The sequence below is a fragment of the Mesoplodon mirus genome (genome assembly GCF_964341445.2).
Source record: "Mesoplodon mirus genome assembly, chromosome: 12".
NCBI lineage: Eukaryota > Metazoa > Chordata > Mammalia > Artiodactyla > Ziphiidae > Mesoplodon > Mesoplodon mirus.
In genome coordinates this window covers 62,073,257-62,091,592 of record NC_138988.1, presented here as the reverse complement: position 1 = coordinate 62,091,592, position 18,336 = coordinate 62,073,257, and positions in this window count along the sequence as shown.

Here is an 18,336-nt window from a genome sequence, read left to right as displayed (position 1 = left end):
GTACATGAGTAAGAAATAGTTGAGCTTTTCATACAAGAAAAAAAGCAAGTGTATTGACAATTTTAAAGGATATCATCTGCTCATTGAACCATTCAGAAGGTTACATATGTGTTCATCTAGTCACTAGGAAATTTATAAATATGTTATGTGACAACAATTTGTCTCTCAGTAAAAATTTGCCATTTTACCTCCATCTGGGTCTATACATCACCTTCCACCTCCGTCCCCAAGTTTCAGGCTTCTAGAGACTGACTTGATTGAAACTGATGTGTGTGTGTGTATGTGTGTGTGTATGTGTGTATGTGTAAATATTTTGATTAACAAATTCTTTTAAAAGCAAGGTTCTTTATAGCAAAGTCTATGTTTAAAAACAGTAACAACAAATCTTCATAAATCTTTCAAATAGAGTTATAGGCATCTTGATACAGCTTCTTTTTCTCTAGAGAGATTCCAGGTAATAAGCAGTTTTTTAAGATAGTGTTATGAATCCTGCAAAGACTGTTTCCTACTCTTCATTAATCCATTTCCTGAATCACTTCCTGCTTTAATAGAGACTTTTCTTCCTTTTAGGTGTGTAACACATTAGGCTTCCTTGTGGCATACTTTTCCCTATACCCCATTCTATACCAGTAGGTAAGATTCTCATACCTGTCATAGATGTTAGTTTCCTGCCAGACTTTGAGTCAATTTCAGTAACCAAGCACATGCACATTCATTTTAATTATCAAAAGAAAGACCTCTCCCTGCACCCTGATTTTAGACATCATCAAACATATCTAGAGATGGAGGAGAGAAGGGTTCCCTGCAACCTAATGTTGGTGGTTTCTTTTGAGCACTTGTTTTACAATTCAGTACAGAAGTCTGATTCTGAGATGAGAAATTTAAGCCACATGAATTCTTCATGACACTTTTTCACAAGGAAGGTAGTCAAAGGAAGAGAACAACTCTACTTCCAGGCTTCTCTGTGCTTCCCTCCATGGGCAACAAGGGGTGGTAACATGGTATGTGTGTGGGGATATGTCCAGCTTTCTCTGGTAGTTTTGGACCAGTGTGTTCCAAGGTAAATCCCTGTGGTCATGTCCGGGAACTAGATGGGCTGTGAGGATGGAGGGCGTGCAGTGGTGAGTGTTGAGGTGATAAGAGAGCCTTTTGGAAGGTTTTGGGGAAGTGGAGGGTTGGAAGTGAAGCTAAATCTGGCCTCTGTACCCCAACACTGAATTAAATCTTGGAGACAGAGTTTTGGGTGAAGTAGAAAAGAATAGCTTTATTGCTTTTCCAGGCAAAGGGCGCCACAGCACATTAATGCCCTCAGAAACTGTGTGTCCCGACCTGGAGGGGGTAGTGAGGAGTTTTATAGAAATGGTTCAAAGAAGAGGGTGGGCGTGGTCAGCTTGTGGACACTCTTCTGATTGGTTGGTGGTGAGGTAATGGGAGTCAGCACCATCAACCTCTGGTTCCAATCAGTTTGCAGTCTATGAGCTTGCGGGCGGCATACAGTTAACTTCTCCTACCTGGTGGGGGCTTCAGTATCTGCAAAACAGCTCAAAGATATTGTTATCTGTATCCCTTGAGGGGGAACCAGGACCCTGCTCCAGGGCTGCACTATTGTTTCTTGACTCCTCCTCCCTTATCTCTTCATCCCCTTCCTTCCCTGATTAACATCTGTTTGAACCTGCTCTTTAAACCTCAGAAAAGGTCAAGGAGGCTGAATGAAGTCTATCTCCCATAATCAAGAAATGGGGGACACAGAAAGGCTTTTGTGCCCAGGAGTCCTACAGGGTCCTTCTCAGTATCAGATGCTCAGAGTGGGAAAAAGGAGAGTTTAGGAAACAAATCCTGTCCATTGAAAGAGTATGGATGGGGCCAGTGATGGTGCAGTTGTTAAAGATTATTGGATGTACATTAAGAAAGTAAGTCAGCCTCTGGCCTTCCTTTCAGGAGACTGAGTAGAGACTGGTATACTTTCAATTAACTTTTGTTTGTTGGTCATACCTTAACAGGTTTTTCCACATGGATTGGGAATAATTATTTGTGTTCTAGAAGTTATTGGCGATAGAGGAGGCTTTGCCTACTTATCACTCTACCCTGGGGCAGCCCTACAATTGTCCTCTATCTTTCTGTTGCAGGAAGGGGAACCCCTTCCAGGGCCCGAGATTGGGCTCCTGTTTAACACTTGGAAATGAATTGTCCGAGGAGACACACATGTTGACAAAGCAAAAGACTTTATAGGGAAGGGGCACCTGGGCGGAGAGCATCCGGGTAAAGGAAACCAGGAGGACTGCTCTGCCACGTGGCTCACAGTCTCGATTTTTGTGGTAATAGGGTTAGTTTCCGGGTTGTCTCTGGCCAATTATTCTGACTCAGGGTCCTTCCTAGTGACACACGCATCACTCAGCCAAGAGGGATTCTAGCGAGAAGGATTCTGGGAGGTTGGTTAGACATATGAACTGGCGTCTCCTTTCTCCTTTTGACCTTTCCGGATTTCTTCCAGTTGGTAGTAGCTTGTTAGTTCCGCATTCCTTCCCAGGACTTCCTGTTTAAGATAACTCATGCAAGTGGTTACTATGGTGTCTGGCCAGGGCGGGCAGTTTGAGTCAGCAGTTCCCCTAACATTTCCTGGGATGGGATAGGTGGGATATTTCTGTCACTTTGCCAAACATTTTTTTCTTTTTCTTTTGGCTCAGGATTTTCAGGAGAATCTGTATTTTTAAAGCACATTTAAATTTTCTTTAATTTTTCATTTTTTCTTAACCACAAACTTCATTATCTTATCTGATGTCTATTCCAGTGCCTTAAAGAGTGTATCAACTTCTACCTCTAATAACTCCCTAATAAACTGTCATTGAAATTCTTTTTATTTTTAGATACAGCATTTTAGTCAGTTTTGATGAGTGCATGACTTCAAGCTGCATGTCCCTTTGGTTCTAGAATTTTGGACTTGAGGAGTCCTATCATTTTTTCCCAGTTCCTTGAAACTCATCTCAAATGAAATAGGCCCACAGTCTGCTTTTGTTATATAACGAATACCTTGAATCTTATTACTATTTCTTTAAAAATAACCTCTATTTTTTCCTAGAAGAATATTTTGTTAATTTATAGATGCTTTCTTTTCTAACAATTTGCATTTGGAAGATAATTATTAAACTTTTGTAGCAAACATATATTTAGGTTTTTGAATGGACCCAGTTAGTGAATTGGTTCCATATTTAAATTTATTGAAGTTGAGTCCATTAATCCAAATGAGAAAAACTGATTACCTTTAATTTTAGAATTGTATGTAAATTTAGAATTGTGTGTTGAAGAACACACACTCAGGAGAAACTTTTCTTACTCCTGGTAAATTTAAATATATAAATACATATGTATGTGGACATACGTACCTATGCATGTATATATGCCTATAAAAAGAAAGCTACCAAAATTTTTTGAGTTTGTATTTTAGGCTTTTATTTGATTGTTTCTGTACATGCATATATGTATACTTACACTGCAACTTACTTCAATAATTTTGTTATTTGCCTCATAGTAAAATACCTCTTTCTATTTTAAACAAATTACCTTGGTCTTTTAAAAAGGCATGCAAGGGAAATATTGTCTTATTGTATTTTATCCCCAAGGCACATCTAAAAGACGATTCACACACAAAGGAACAGGCATTTACTCAGAAAGCAGATCCAAAGAAAAGAGGATTTATATGAGACCAACTAATCAAGCAGAAGGTGAATTCCAAATTCAGGGAATTAAAAAAAAAGTTATTAAAATATAGCAGCTCATCATTTGCAGACCATGTTTTTGAAATAACCAGTGGCCCTCCTTCAGGTGACTTCAGACAGGGGTTCATTTTCTTTAAGTTAATAAGATTGGATAAATAGAGAAAGAGACATTTCTGGCTAATATTTAATCCCTTGATGCTGGCATGCACCAGTGTGTTATGTGACTATGCTTCTACTTATGGTTTGAGTATTTTTTTTGTTACATTTAAATTATGAAAATAATTTCAGTCCATGACGATTTAAAGTGGATTTTAGCTGAGCTCCAATTGGAAATAAGCATCTTTCTGTTTGCTGAGCCCATGTGCTGTGACCCATAGGACATCTATTAGCATACATTGATATGCTTAACAGATTTTGCTTTATGCTAAAGCAGAAATAATTTTTTAAATTGCAGGAACACCTGGGGGTGGGGTAGGGAAATAGGACTAATGGTGGGAACAGGATGGCTACAACCCTCTTGGACTTTTGAGCCCTGATAGACCTGATGGAACTGCTTTCCGAAGAAGTGTGAAGGGAGCTAGGATGCTCCAAGGACATTGATGACACTACAAAGAGGGCTTCTTTCAGCCTCAGACAGCAATGGGCATGGCTCTGTCTCCTTGGAGACTGGCTACTTTGGGAACACAGGGAGGTGGCACCTTGACCTGGGCACAGATATTTCCCAGGTCACATGAAGCAATGACTAGAGGTTTCCATGCAGGAAGGAGACCCCCTAGAAAGAACAGTCCAGAGCAGATAACACAGCAGAATTAGTTTTTCCCTTTCAGGGATCCCGGAAATACCTGGCCAGGGGACCCTCTTGGAAACTGGAGTCCTTCTTCCGTGGGCCAGTAGGGACAGTGATCCAGTGAGTTTTGCATGTCTACTGCTCATGCAGCTTCTTCTTTCTTCACAGGCTGGTGAGGTCTGGAAACATCCACATCATCTTTATCTATGGAGTTTTGAAATCACCATGATTACCCTCTTTAAAATAAGGGTGCCTCTAATTACAAACAAACAAATTAAAAAAAATACCCAACTGATATTCACAAATATAATTTTGTTTCCACAGTCTGGGTTCATTATAAAACTTCTGAATTGTCTTTGTGCATATTAATGAGTTTAACAATTAGACGAGGAATGAGGGAGAATGTGTAGTTTAGAAGCAATTAGTCAACATGATTAAAACACAATCTGTTTCTACAGTTATTGAGAAACATTGCATTTTTGTTTCTATGTTTATTGAGAAACATTGCATTTCAGTTTCAGAATTTAAGATTACATATTCAATTATCAGATAACTTATTTTGATAGTAAAATTAGGAATACAATTCTATTTTTATTTACTCGGTGTTAGAACACAGCATTGAACTAGAACATGTTTTACTTCGGTGCACTATGCTGAGGATTGGAGGTGGGTTAGCGGGACAATGACTAGGTTTCAGCATGCCCTGTGCTATGTTATTTCACTTTAGAACTAAAAAAACCTCAGGCTGGGGAACACTATGACTGTTCTATGAGATATCGTGATTCAATATTAATATATTCAATTTAGAGGTCATTCTTTTGTGGTAATTTGGGGTTTTGTAGCTGAGAAAAATTTCCATTCTTGTCCAAAAATGTATTTTGAAGAGCTATTTATTTCATTTGTATCCTTTCATTACTAACAAAGCAACAGTATGTTTTCCACTCATTGACTGAAAGATAATGAACAAGTCATTTATTTTCTTTAGTCTCAGTTTTGTCATCTGTAAAGACTGGATGAAAGAAGCCCTGAAGTTTGTTGTTAAGAACTTAGAGGCCATGGGCCCCAGCATCTGCTGCTGGGCATTTTTCTTCCTTCTTGTGACACAGTTCTTATGAACAGCAAATTCTTGGCTTTAAATTCTGATCTATGGACTCTTTACTACCCAGTGTCACAGGCGTATAATTATATTGTTTTCATATTTTAATTATTAAAAAAATATTTTATTGATGTATAGTTGATTTACAATGTTGTGTTCACTTCTGCTGTACAGCAAAGTGATTCAGTTGTACATATATGTATATACATTCTTTTTTATATTCTCTTCCATTTATCACATTTATTGTTACTGAATATAGTTCCCTGTGCTATACAGTAGAACCTTGTTGTTTATCCATCCTATATATAATAGTTTGTATCTGCTAATCCCAAACTCCCAATCCATCTTACCTCCTCCCACCTCCCCTTTGGCAACCACAAATCTGTTGTCTATGTCTGTGAGTCTGTTTCTGTTTCATAGATAAGTTCATTTGTGCCATATTTTAGATTCCACATATAAGTGATATCATATGATATTTGTCTTTCTCTTTCTGACTTACTTCACTTAGTATGATAATCTCTAGGTGCATCCATGGTGCTGCAAATGAAATTGTTTCATTCTTTTTTATGGCTGAATAATATTCCATTGTATATACGTACCACATCTTCTTTGTCCATTCACCTGGTGATGGACATTTAGGTTGTTTCCATGTCTTGGCTATCCTAAATAGTGCTGCAATGAATATTGGGGTGCATGTATCTTTTTGAATTATAGTTTTCTTTGGATATATGCCCAGGAGTGGGATTGCTGAATCATATGGTAACTCTATTTTTAGATTTTTGAGGAATCTCCATACTGTTTTCCATGGTGGTTGCATCAATTTACATTCCCACCAACAGTGTAGGAGTTTTCCTTTTCTCCACACCCTCTCCAGCATTTGTTATTTGTAGACTTTTTAATGTTGGTCATTCTGACTGGTGTGAGGTGATAACCTCATTGTAGCTTTGATTTGCATTTCTCTAATAATTAGCAATGCTGAACATCTTTTCATGTGCTTCTTGGCCATCTGTATGTCTTCTTTGGAGAAATGTCTATTTAGGTCTTCTGACCATTTTTTGATTGGGTTGTTTGTTCTTTGATATTGAGTTGTATGAGCTGTTTGTATATTTTGGAAATTAATCCCTTGTCAGTCACATTATTTGCAAATATTTTCTCCCAGTTTGTAGGTTGTCTTTTCATTCTGTTTATGGTTTAGGATTATTTTCTTAAAAATTACATCATTCCCCTCATCAACAAAAGAAGTTTTCAGCAGGTTGATAAATATTTAAATTATATCATGTCCTAATCTCTTTCCTAACATTGATGGCTCTTTATAACAAGATCACTTTCCCCATCCCACAGTGGCCCTCTTGTGTATATTCTTGTCACTCCAGGAAGGAGGATTTCTATTGTGGTTTCCTCCAGTCTCTCTGCCTTTGTGTGCACTGTTTCCCTCATCAGACATGCTTCTTCCCCACCCAGGCTTCAGAGACAAGCCAAGATTTTCTTTACCCTTGAAGCTTCCCATCCAAGTTACATGAAAACTTGTCCAAAAATTATGCCTCTAGTACTCCTTTACCAGTGACTTTTTATGCATACAACAATTAATTGACCCTGACATTTTTGTATTATGGTAAACTACACATAACAAAATTTACCATTTACCATTTTGAGTGTAAAGTTCAGTGGCATTAAGTGCATTCACATTGTTAGGCAACTGTCACCACTATCCATCTCCAGAAGGTTTTCATCATCCACAACTGAAACTCTGTACCCATTTAACAATAACTTGCTATTCCTCCTTTCTTCAGTCCCTGGTGATCATTTTACTTTCTTTCTCTGTGAATTTGGCTAAGTTAGATACCTCTTATAAGTGGAATCATGCAATCCTTGTACTTTTGTGACTGGCTTATTTCTCTTAGAATCATGTCCTCAAGGCTCATCCATGTTGTAAAATGTATCAGAATTTCACTCCTTCTTAAGGTTGAATAATATTCCATTGTGTGCATAGACCACATTTTGTTTGTTCATTCATCTGTTGATGGACTACTGGGTTGTTTACACATTTTGACTACTGTGAAAAATGCAGTTATAAACATTTGGGTTCAAATAATCGTTTGAGTCTCTGCTTTCAATTCTTTTGTGCATCTACCCAGAAGTGGAATTGTGGATCATTCTATGCTTCATTTGTTGAGGAACTGTCATTCTGTCTTCCACAGCAGTTGCCTTACTTTTTATCCCCACCAGCAATATACACGGGTTCCAACTTCTTCATGTCATTTCTTCATAACACTTGTTATTCTCTGATTTTTGGGTAATAGCCATCCTAATGGGTATGAAGTGGTACCACATTGTGGTTTTGACTAGCATTTCCCTAATGAGAGTGAAGGTGAGAATCTTTTACAGTGCTTATTGGACATTTTTATATCTTCTGTGGAGAAATGGCTATTCAAGTCTTTTGCCTGTTTTTGAATTGGATATATTTGCTGTTGTTGTTGGAGAGGACCTCTTAAACAGTATGTACTCAAAAAGTTTTTGAAGACTTCAGTCATCACAGGAAACATGAACTGTGTGTAAAATGCACTGGGAACCACTGAGGAAGATGGGACTTTCCGGTGGTCTCATATGCCTTGCTTATTGAGTATGTTGTTTATACATTTTCCATCAATTTTTTTTGTGTATAACACCTCTTCCTTCAGTGTCAGTATGCTTGTGGATAAGAATTTTTCTTTCTAACCTGCCGTCTTAAGAGGATTTTTTCTTGAAAACCAGAAGATCCAATTTGTTAAAGTTATACATAAATGTAGACTCCATAAACTCTTGTGAAGAGCTAAGGGACTCACCTACGGGTAAAGAGAAGAAGATTTATTGAATGGAGTTCACAGTGCCAAACATATTGCTTGATTTTTTTCTTACTGATGGAGCTCGGTAAGATTTCTTGGTGGTCTTTTTCTGTAGAAGTGAGGTGTAGCAGCCATATTTGGTTGTTTACCAACCCTCTATTTATTGCTATACTTATCATGTTATGTATTATTTGGGTGTCTAATGAATATAGAATATATTTTAGTTGTTTTGTGATGGATTCATTCAAGCTGTATCATAGGGCAGTCTTTATGGCTATTTTAATCAAATTTTTCATTGATTAATTCATTCTAAAATTATGGCCATTATCAAGGAGAGATCTTGAAATTTATTTTGATGCTTTAAAATATATCAACTATATCAATAGGTTTTGCTGTGTTACAAATAACCCCAAATCTTGGTTTAAAAAAATCACCAGCTCATCCATTTACAATTCTGGGGGTTAACAGTTTGGGCTGGGGTCAACTGGCTAGTTCTTTGGATGGTCTGGTCTGAGTTTACTCCTGTGGCTCTGGTTAAATGGCAGGTCAGCTGGCATCTGATTGGTTCCAGATGGTGCTCCTCACAAGGCTGGGTGGCTAAAGTGACTGGGCCATAGACCTCTATGTGCTAGCAGGCCAGCCCAGACTTTTCACAGGGTTCCAAAAGCAGCAGGAAAGGGCACACTCCCATGTGCAGGTATTCTTGATGTTTCTGCTTGTCCAATGTTTCCTAAGGTTCTTTGACCAAAGAAGTCACATGGCAAAGCCCAGATTCAGGAGAAAGAGGAATAGATTCTATCTCTATATGGAGGAAGCTTCAAATTACTGTGATTATATATATATATATTTTGTTTGCTTTAAATCTACCATAACATCAGTATCAACTCATGGCCTTGATTTTGTTGATGTAGTATAAGTCTCATGTGAAAACAGTGTTTCCAGAATATAACATTAACCTATTCTATATAGATTGAATCAATAAATATAGGATTCTGAAATGGTCTGAGGCTTGGATATTTTCTTGCTTTGAATTTATAGTTAAAAATATTTTTCAACAGGTGTTTTAAAAAATCAATTGTTTGCTTTTTTATCAGAGTTTCCAAGGTAAGAAAATTACTAAAGTACCAAAAATCTCTGTGCATTAATAATATAAGAAAAATGAATGCCAAAAATTTTAATATCAAATCGCTCCCCAAAGGAGCTTTGTCTTTTTAAATTTTAATTTCTATAGAAGAGCAAAAAGGGGAAAAAGGGAGTTTAAAAAAAGCAAACATAGAGTAAAATTGTAGTCATAAATCTACTGAAGTTACCTAAGTTATTTGGAAGCTAATTATGAGTGTGTGCAAAGCAAATGATGTGAGAACTGAATTAATGAAGACTAGCTACCTCCCACAAGCTAATGAGGCATGCTTTATACCAATAGTGGCACAAATTGAAAAATTAAACTCCTGTTGAGAGAAAAAAGGAGCAGCCCAAGTTAAGGATAACATGCAAGGCCAAATGAGTTCCCAAAGGCATTCTCTGGATTTAACAGTCCTTGCTGACTTTTCTATGTTACAGAATATAGAGTCCTTGGAATTCCCTCATCTTTTCTTTTTACTCCCCCTTCCCGCAAAAAGAATTCATAGCTTGTTTAGCCCCACAGAGTCAATAAATGGTAAACGTGTTCATGTTCAAATGTATTTCTATTTCTCAGGTGTTGGCACTTAACTACAGTGCAATGGTGGTCTTTCTTCTGCCTCTTCTTGGCATGAGCACATAGGTGATTTTCAACCAGATTCATTTTATGTGTCTTTCCTTCATTAAACTCATATATATATATATATATATGTATATATACTCATATTTTATATATATATATATATATATATGTATATATATATATATATATATATATATATATATATAGTAGTCTTCACATATATTATGACCTGTGTACAGGAAATATACAGTTATTCAGGTGAATGCTTCATATTAAAGAATGTAACAAGATTAGTATTTAACTTTTTTCAGCTCCAAAAAAATAGATTATATGTTAGACTTAAAATTACAGTGAAATATGTCTTAATCCTCCTTTGTGGCTAACAAAGGTTTATTTATGTAATACTATTTACATATTTAATATGCCCTAAATTAAGGATATTAAAGATAGGTTTTACTTTTAATTTTTAGAATGATAACACTGTTGATGTCTGTTGCACAGTTTTTAGTTCTTCAGAAGTTCTCTGATATGTCAATTATAAATTTTTATCACAGAGTTAAAATATTTAGTTAGAGTTTGTTGTAACACCTGCTCTATGATTCACTATTACTGTAAACTCTAATTAAATATTTTAACTCTGTGATGAAAAAAATTTATATATTTTTATATTACATATAATTTGAGTTATATACAGATTCAAAAGGAATTTATATGTCATATATTTATGTATATACATTTTGGAATGTTTTATTTCCATGCTGCAAGATCCCCAATCTTACACTCTTGCAGGTACTACATTCAATATATTTCCCTTTCACTGTACATCTCAAATCATAATTTTTTTAGGAATCCACTAAGGTACACAAAATAAATATTATTTTTCTTCATTAAAAATACTTTTATTGAGAATGTACATAGGCATGCACTATTTTGAAAATACTTTAATTTTAACCTTTTAAAAATGTCATTAATATATGTAATTCAAGTAGTAACACACACGTACATATGATATTTCTTAAGTGTTGACAATTATGTACTTAGAGAAATGAGAGTAAAACGATTTTATCAAGTCTTAGAAAACTTTGGAAGCTGGTAAAAATGGTATGGGAGGAGTTGAAATGTCTTATTTGCTTAGGTTTTGCCCTCTTAATAGCAAACAAGATCAACTATTGATGATTTAAAGCAACAAAGCTTATTGTATGAGGAATGAATAGAATTAATAAGAATAACTTATGTGAAAGGTTAGTTATTAACTATTCAGAAATCTCATTCCTTTTCAAGGAAAGTAGAATTTAAAATTAATTTTTTCCTTTACCTACGGAGGAAAATGTTTTCATCATTTAGATTGCTTCTTTTCCATGCTTTAAAAAGTACTAATGATTCAAAACTTTTCTGATTATCAAAGTAAGACATATTAATATAGAAAATCATAAGTAGCAAATAAACATGATCTATAATATCATCACATAGGAAATACCAGTTCATTTTTTTTGGCATATTTCCTTCTTACTTTTCCTATATGTATGTATGATATTTAAATATAATTTTATACTTTATACTGGGTTGGCCAAAAGGTTCATTCGCTTTTTTTTTGCAAGATGGCTCTAGTAGCACTTAGTTGTGTTTATTTTGTTAAATTGTATGTGACAGCTGTCACATGTGTGCATTTAAAAAAAAGACATCAAAATTGGTGAATTTTTGTGAAGCCATTTTAATATTGAAGATGGAAGAAAAAAAAGCAACATTTTTGGCATATTATGCTTTGTTATTTCAAGAAAGGTAAAAATGGGACAGAAACGCAAAAAAAAAGATTTGTACAGTGTATGAAGAAGTTGTTGTGACTGATCGAATGTGTCAAAAGTGGTTTGCAAAGTTTTGTGCTGGAGATTTCTCACTGGACGATGCTCCACGGTTGGGTAGAACAGTTGAAGTCGATAGCAATCAAGTTGAGACATCAATTGAGAAAAATCAATGGTACACCATGTGGAAGATAGCCAACATACTCAAAATATCCAAATCAAGTGTTGAAAATCATTTGCACCAGCCTGGTTATGTTAGTCACTTTGATGTTTGGTTTCCAAACATTTCGCTTAACATTGGGTTAAGTGAAAGAAACCTCCTTAGCTGTATTTCTGCATGAGATTCTCTACTTAAAAGTAAAAAAAAAAGTTCAGTTTTTAAAACAAATTGTGACAGGCAATGAAAAGTGGATACTGTACAATAATGTGGAAAGAAAGAGATCGTGGAGCAAGCGAAATAAACCACCACCAACCACACCAAAGGCCGGTCTTCATCCAAATAAGGTGACATTGTGTATATGGTGGGATTGGAAGGGAGTCCTCTAATATGAGCTCCTTGGAGAAAACCAAACAATTAGTTCCAACAAGTACTGCTCCAAATTATACCAACTGAAAGCAGCACTTAATGAAAAACATCCAGAATTAGTCAACAGAAAATGCTTAGTCTTCCATCAGGATAATGCAAGACCACATGTTTATTTGATGACCAGGCAAAACGGTTACAGATTGGTTGGGAAGTTCTGATTCATCCGCCATATTCCCCAGACATTGCACCTTCAGATTTCCATTTATTTAGGTCTTTACAAAATTCTCTTAATGGAAAAATTTTCAATTCTCTGGGAGACTGTAAAAGGCACCTGGAACAGTTCTTTGTTCAAAAAGATAAAAAGTTTTGGGAAGATGGAATTATGAAGTTGCCTGAAAAATGGCAGCAGGTAGTAGAAAAAAAGGATGAACACGTTGTTCAATAAAATTCTTAGTGAAAATGAAAAATGTTCCTCTTATTCTTACTTAAAAACCGAGGTCACTTTTTGGCCAACCCAATACAACATATCCTCCATATACATATATATATATATATATATATATATATATATATATATATATATATATATTCTGCTTTTGCACTTAAAGTCATCATGAGCAGTTTTCTATGACATGAAATATTTTTCAGATATACATTAAGTATACTCCAAAAGCATTATATTAATGGTGTCTAATATTCCATTCTATGGATTTACTATAGTTTATTTAAATCACTGTTCTACTGTCTATATTTCAAATGAGTATATAAGTAATAGCTAAATATTAAATGTTCCAGTATTAGACAATAAAATTAGGGATCTGATATTTTCTCCTTCCTCCCTCCCTCCTTCACTCTCTCTCTCTCTCTCTCTCTTTCTTTCTTCTACAACAAGTTCCATTCCAATAGAAATACTCTGGCCATGTATGTCTATCTGTGTTTTTCATGCCTTCCAAGTACTTATCATCCCTTTTACCATTTAATCCTGTACATCCTGTTCTGCTACAACATGGTAATTATGTTTTTAGGAAAGTTATGAACTATAGTTTCTGATTTCCAATAACAAAGGTATAGCTATAACTGTGCCTATTTACCACCTAAACACCACTCAGTCAAGCGAGTATTTGATTCCATCCACCTCTTGTTATCATAAACAAAGCACTTCTTAATCATTCTTATCTCCTTATCCCCTGTGTTTAAGAGAAACAAAGCACCAAGCCACTCAAACAGAGGGTTTAGGCTTTTAGTGTTTGACACCAGTTCTGAATCTTGCTTATCTATAACACCTGGCAGAAAACAGGTTATTTCCCCTAACCAGTGGTTCATCAAAGTCTTTACAGTGAGCTGTGGACATTCCTGACTCAGGAGAAATGCGGATGCATTGTGCTTCTAAATCATCTACATCCTCCTAGTTACCATGAACATAGTTTATCTCTGGGGTGTTTTGGGACTTTTCTGTCAAAGCTTAACTGTTCATGATTTCATTAAATAGTGAGAAAGGAAGATGTGACCTGCTTCTTGAGGGCAATCCCACAGGTGGGCAGTGTGTGGTAAGTTATGGTTATACATGATGTGTAGTTATTACCTTCTAGTGTTCATCCACAGACAACTGGCATGATTGTGACTGATTCATCAAGAACTTTATATGAACCAGAAACTCCTCTAAGCAATTTATTTGTACTAACAACACTAAATGAGGAAACTGAGGTACAAGTAACTTAAATGATTAAACCAGGGCCACAGATGTCATCTGATTCCAGAGCTCACATGTTAACTACTAACCGTACTCCATCCCTACATGTAAAATAGTCTGACTCATTTGGGAGAGACGGTTTTATTAAATACAGAAGAGAAACATTAATAGATTGAACCTAATTCAACCATGGAAATAAAATACTTTCTGGAATAATTAAACATTATTTTTAAAATGAGAAGATACCAGATTAGATCTTATCTCATCTACCCAATAGTTGTGTGGACTTGTTTAAGACAACTGTGGACTTGTTTAAGACACTTCAAATAACATTTCAACTAATGCTTTAAGAGTTATATATGGTTAATTGCATGATAATCCATAGAGAAATATTAAAATTTTATTACCAGTTGTAAAACAGGACATTGCACTATAAATTGGAAGCCAAGTCTAATTCTTATCTTGCACTAGTTGGTTATGATTGGATAAATCACTTAAAATTCTGTCTTATTTTCTTTTTTATAAAATAACAATTTTTAACCGTATCCTTTGAAATTATCACAGAAATTTGGGAAAGAAAAATGAGAAAGTAAATGAAAGTACTTTGAAAAGTGCTATAAATTCAAACTGGTGGCATTGCTGCAAATAGAACTCCAAAATATTAAGTTCTATGTCATATTTAGGTCCCTTTAAAGGTGTCTTTTGTGTTCAATGTGTGTTGGTGTTGAGAAAAGTCAGTGGTTATTGAAATCATACAATTCCTCTTTTGGGTAGGAGCCTTTATGAGATGTCCTCAGTGTTCCCTTCATTTATGATTTTTTATTAAATTTTCTGAGGCTTCCAAGTATGAGGGAGACAACCATAACAATGTTTTAAGATATTTCACATAATATATAATGTAGATTACATGTACACATACACACACATAGATTTTTTTTGTCTTTAGAATCATAGTGATTATTAGAACTGGAGGCATTTTGAGAAGCTGATTTCTTTCAGGCCCCATGTTTGTGACTGACAATAATACAACTCCTTGTCTTTTAACCACTGTTCCCAAGTTGGGAGCAGAACCACGTCTCCTGAAACAGAGTCCAGGGCATTTCCCACCACTCCTATCAACGTTCCCACACACCAATTTTCTTTATTTAATCTTGTCTTTCCTTTTCATGTCTTCCCATTTAGTTCATTCCTTCTTTTTTTCATTTTCAAATTTCCCCTCTGCCTTATTCTCATCACTTCCAGGTCAGAAATTTAAAAATTAGAATCCAAATTGATCAAATAAAATGAAATAATTCCCATCCCATTCATATTTTGGGTAAAAAGATACTTTAAATTTTACTGTATTCACTTAAATATGTAGCATCTGTGAGGAGCTCAGACTGAGTTTAAGTCCTTAGGATTATCTATGACCCTGGGCTTTCCCCACATGACTACACATGAATGCAGATTTTATTAAGAAGTTTGTAAAGCATGTGGACTCCACATATATTTTTGGCTGCATTGGGTCTTCATTGCTGCATGCAGGCTTTCTCTACTTGTGGCGAGTGGGGGTTACTCTTCGTTGCGGTGCACAGGCTTCTCATTGCAGTGGCTTCTCTTTTTTCAGAGCATGGGCTCTAGGCTCGTGGGTTTCAGTAGTTGTGGCACGCAGGCTCAGTAGTTGTGGCACACGGGCTTAGGTGCTCCACAGCATGTGGGATCTTCCTGGACCAGGGCTTGAACCTGTGTCCCCTGCATTGGAAGGTGGATTCTTAACCACTGCTCCACCAGGGAAGACCCTCTCACTAGTTTTCTGTGTGTTTTTCCCGTTTTTAATCCACCCCTTTCCCCACCTACCCACACCCCAGTGCTCTCATGTTCCCCGTTCTCTCCTGTAATGGGGCAGATAGAGACTAAAGCAAACCCAAGGAGTTAGTGACTCAGTAACATCCGTTTCTGCTCACCCATCCCAGGGAACTGACCTTAAAAAAAGAGCAGACAATATTTCCCTCAAAAGAGACAAACAGTAATTATAGTATTACACCCATTTTGCATTTTAGGGAATTGAGATTGAGGGAGAATAAACCACATATTCAAGATGGCACAGTAGAGAAGTTGAAGGACCAGAATTTGGTCAGACCTGGTTGACTCCAGGCTCTTGAGTGCTGAGCTCTGTCTCCCCATCCCTGACAGACGGTTGCAGGGACTTCCTTATGTGGGAAGAAGAGGCAGAGCTCCTAGTGTCCCACAAGCCCAAGCTTTGTACCCCCTCCTCTGCCTGCACAGGACGGCTGTCCATCTGTCCCAGGCCTCCTGAAGGAGCTGTCCATGATGCTGACTTATGGCTATTCACACAGCTTTTTTTTTTTAAACACCTTTATTGGAGTATAATTGCTTTACAATGGTGTGTTAGTTTCTGCTTTATAACAAAGTGAATCAGTTATACATATACATATGTTCCCATATCTCTTCGCTCTTGCGTCTCCCTCCCTGCCACCCTCCCTATCCCACCCCTCTAGGTGGTCACAAACCACCGAGCTGATCTCCCTGTGCTATGCGGCTGCTTCCCACTAGCTAGCTATTTTACGTTTGGTAATGTATATATGTCCATGCCACGCAGCTTTTACTTCAGCTTGGGTCTTCCTTTAAATTCACAGCAAGATTTTGCTGCTATGATTTTGACACCTAAATATTCTTCGTTTCTTCTCATTACTTCAGGTTTCTGTTCTCCTGACCAGGCCTCCAATCTGCCCTGATGGTTGAATCCCCTATCATGGTTTCATGAAACGTGTGAAATTCTCAGGGTGCAGCAGGGGCAGAAACAGACGGCCTAGGAGGTGATTTTGAAGTGGTTCATTCTTATTGATGAAGTTATACACTTCAATATCCATGTAGATGGGGCTTCCCTGGTGACACAGTGGTTAAAACTCCACCTGCCAATGCAGGGGACGGGGTTCAAACCCTGGTCCAGGAAGATCTCACATGATGCGGAGCAACTAAGCCCGTGTGCCACAACTACTGAGCCTGTGCTCTAGAGCCGTGAGCCACAACTACTGAAGTCCATGCACCTAGAGCCCATGTTCTGCAACAAGAGAAGCCATCACAATGAGAAGCCCGTGCACCGCAACAAAGAGTAGTCCCCACTCGCTGTGACTAGAGAAAGTCCACACACAGCAATGAAGACCCAATGCAGCCAAAAATACATAAATAAAATAAATAAATTTAAAAAATAGATATCCTATTACCAAAAAATTAATCTAAAAAAATAAAAATACCCATGTAGAAAGTATGATACATAAGAATTTAATTACTTGGTGATTTGTCTTTATCTGTTTTTCTCTATCCCATGTTCAGCTAAGTCCAAGGCTTTAGTTATCTTAGAAAAGTCACAGTAACTTTTGGGGAAGGTTTCTTCCACTTCAGAAAGGAAGAAAAAGTCCTCTAAAGAAGGAATAACCTTATAGAAGTAACTTAAGACATTGTTTGCTTCTCTTATATTTATTCCTTTATGAGTAATTATAAGTAATGCATCAGCCAGGGTTCTCCAGAGAAACAGAAGCAATAAGGTGTGTATATATATATATGTGTGTGTGTATATATATATATATATATATATATATCTTTATACATACAATTTCTATTTATGAAGAGATTGATTGTAAGGAATTGGCTCACATTGTTATGGAGGCTGACAAGCCCTAGATCTGCAGGAGTTGGCAATCTGGGAACCCAGGAGAGCTGATGGCTTAGTTCCAGTGTAAGTTGCAAGTCCTGTCAACCAGGGGACCTAGGGATGGGCGTTCGAGTCCAAAGGTTGACAGAGCTGGGACCCAGAAAGGGCTGAGCCTTAGTCTGAGTCTGAAGACAGGAGAAGAGTGATGGTCCAGCTCAAGGCAGCCAGGCAGGAAGAGCTCCCTTTTACTCATCAAAGGGTCAGCGTTTTTGTTCTAGTCAGGCCTTCAACTGATTGAATGAGGCCCACCCACATGAGGGAGGGCAATCTGCTTTACTCAGTCTGCTGATTTAAATGCTAATCTCATTTTAAAATGCCCTCAAAGAAACACTCAGAATAATGTTTGACCAAATATCTGGGCACCTGATGGCCTGGTCAAGTAGACACATAAAATTAACCATCACAAGTCATGTTTCTAAGTATGAGTGATGTTTCTTCACTTCTGTGCTCAGTCGTTTCTTGTGGCTATATGTCAGACAGGCACTCATC